Source organism: Mus caroli, chromosome 15 (assembly GCF_900094665.2).
Source record: "Mus caroli chromosome 15, CAROLI_EIJ_v1.1, whole genome shotgun sequence".
NCBI lineage: Eukaryota > Metazoa > Chordata > Mammalia > Rodentia > Muridae > Mus > Mus caroli.
This window is the reverse complement of record NC_034584.1, coordinates 96,259,933-96,262,668: the sequence shown is the minus strand read 5'-3', so window position 1 is coordinate 96,262,668 and position 2,736 is coordinate 96,259,933. Positions and strand designations below refer to the sequence as shown.

The following is a 2,736-nucleotide window of genomic DNA, read 5'->3' as shown; positions in this document are numbered from 1 at the left end:
AAAAAAAAAAAAACGTGCGCCACCAACTTCCCGGCTCAAACTTTTAACTACAGTTCTTCCATGAGTGATATGTGTAGGATGCTTGTCTAAATCAAAGGACAACTTTTGGCAATCGGCTCTCCTTCTACCACATGGGTTCTAGGAACCAACCTCAGGCTATCAGCCTTGACAGCAAGTGCCTTTACCTGCTGAGCCATCTCAATAGCCCATAACACATCATTTCTTCAAGATCTGTGTGTGTGTGTGTCTCTGTCTCTCTCTGAGATTTATTTTATGTATCTGAGTACACACTGCTCTCTTCAGGCACACCAGAAGAGGGCATCAGATCCCATTACAGAAGGTTGTGAGCCACCGTGTGGAACTTAACTCAGGACACAGATAGTGCTCTTACCCACTGAGCCATCTCTCCAGCCCCCTGTCTCTCTCTCTTACTTTAATCTGACATAAGGTCATGCTATATTTGCCCAAGATGACCTTGAACTCCTAGGTTCAAGCAATCTTCTGACTCAACCTCCCAAATAAGTACCTGGAAGACTGCCAAGGGACTACAGGTTTAAGTTTACATAAGCAGTTCCAGGATGACCTTGGCTAGAGTGATACCCATGCCAAATACGAAGCCAAAATGACATCAATATCATTCTGGAATCTTTTCTCCACCCCTTTTAATAATAGTTTTAGAACAGTTTAATCTTAAAACATGGTACTACTAGTTAAGCAATGAGATAAATTAAAGATTGGCCTTCCTGTGATGAAAGTAGCTAGAAAAGCAGAGGCACAGCATAATGACAGTCTTGGCCAAACCCAACTATTGCCTCTAGCATCAATTTCTGAAACAACTATGGATGTTAAACATCTTTTCAGTTTCTTCTAAGTAAAGAAGTGTGGCTAAAGCCACAACCTTCCAAGATCACTAAGAGTCAAAACCTTATTCTCTGGGGAGGGAAAAAAAAAAATCTTGGGAATTACTAAAGCATGATGAAGACATGAACATCAAGAACTGTGTAAAGCAAAAACAAAACACCATTCTAGAACTGATCTGAGGGCCTCCACACAGTAGACAAGTATTCTACCATTCAAAAAGCTAGTTTCTATATATTTCTAAAAACTCTAATTAGGCTTCTAGATTCCCATCTCTCATCTTGCTGTGAAAAACACAACCAAAAAAAAAAAAAAAAAAAAAAAGGGCTGGTGAGATGGCTCAGTGGGTAAGAGCACCCGACTGCTCTTCCGAAGGTCCNNNGTTCAAATCCCAGCAACCACATGGTGGCTCACAACCATCCGTAACGACATCTGGCGCCCCCTTCTGGAGTGTCTGAAGACAGCTGCAGTGTATTTACATAAAATAAAAATAAATCTTTAAAAAAAAAAAAAAACCAACTTGGAAAGTAAAGGGTTCACTTCATCTTATAACTCTTAGGCCATACTCCATCCTGACACGGCAGAATGAGGCAAGAACCAAGAGGCAGGATTGACTTAATCTCCAAGGCTTCGTCATCCTGCTTACACCATACCCAGCTCCCACTGTGCTGGGTCCTCCCATATCAAGTATTAATCAAGAAAATAACCTATAGACTTGTCTACAATCTGATGGAGGTATTTTTAAGATTAGCTTATGTTTATGCATGCCTTACTTGCATGTATTTCTGATCATCACATACTCATGCATGTGATGCATGCAGGGACAGACATACAGTACAGGAATACATACAGGGTGCCTGAGAGATCAGAGGACAGAATGGAAAAATTAGTGAAAACCTCCTCTTCCAACCCTCCCCCATACCCAAATGTGAAGATGGAATATATGATAAAGCAAGCACAGATCTTTGAGAAGCAGAAAAGAAAACATTTAGGCATTCTAAGGAGTAAAAAGCTAGGCAAAGGGCCTGAAAAGATGGCTCAGTGGATAAGTGTAATGACTGCTCACAATTGTCTGTAACTCTAATTCCAGGGGATTTGACCCTATCTTCTGATTTCTGTAGGCATCAGGCATGCACTTGATGCAGATTTAAATATATTTTACATCTACTTAAGATCAGCTCTCTGGCAGTGGTGGCGCATGCCTTTAATCCCAGCACCTGGGAGTCAGAGGCGGCAGATTTCTTTCTGAGTTCGAGGCCAACCTGGTCTACAGAGTGAGTTCCAGGACAGCCAGGGCTACACAGAGAAACCCTGTCTTGAGAAAAAAAAAAGAAAGAAAGACACACCAGAAGAGGGCACCAGATCCCATTACAGATGGTTATGAGGCCACCATGTGGTTGCTGGGAATTGAACTCAGGACCTCTGGAAGGGAAACTAGTGTTCTTAACCTCTGAGCCAACTCTCCAGCCCAGGATCTAGTTCTTATAATAGGTCTCTTAACAACCTCATAGTCCTTAGTCTGTAACTTCAGGTCCTGGGTATCCAACACCTTCTGGCTTCTACACACGCACACACACGCACACACACGCACACACACACACACAGAGAGAGGTAGGCATACAAGTACTCATAATTTTTTTACTTCCTCCCTTCATGTTTCTCTCTCTCTCTCTCTCTCTCTCTCACACACACACACACACACAAACACGCACACACATTTATATACACACACCAACACAGAAACACAAGATTTCAATATGGAGGCCTAGAACTTAGTGATTCACCAGCTTCTTCCTCCTGAGCTCATACCAGTATTAAAAGCATGTCCAACCCTGGTAGTGGTGGAACACACCTCTAGTCCCAGCACTTGGGAGGCAG

The 2,736-nt window shown here is 42.5% G+C and overlaps 1 protein-coding gene across 1 annotated transcript in view; it reads right to left on the bottom strand.

Moving 5' to 3' along the window:
- The window catches only part of Sp1 (Sp1 transcription factor), a 29,254-nt gene that overhangs the window by 9,320 nt on the left and 17,198 nt on the right, over nt 1-2,736 (bottom strand). The gene's annotated exons all lie outside the window — the stretch shown is intronic.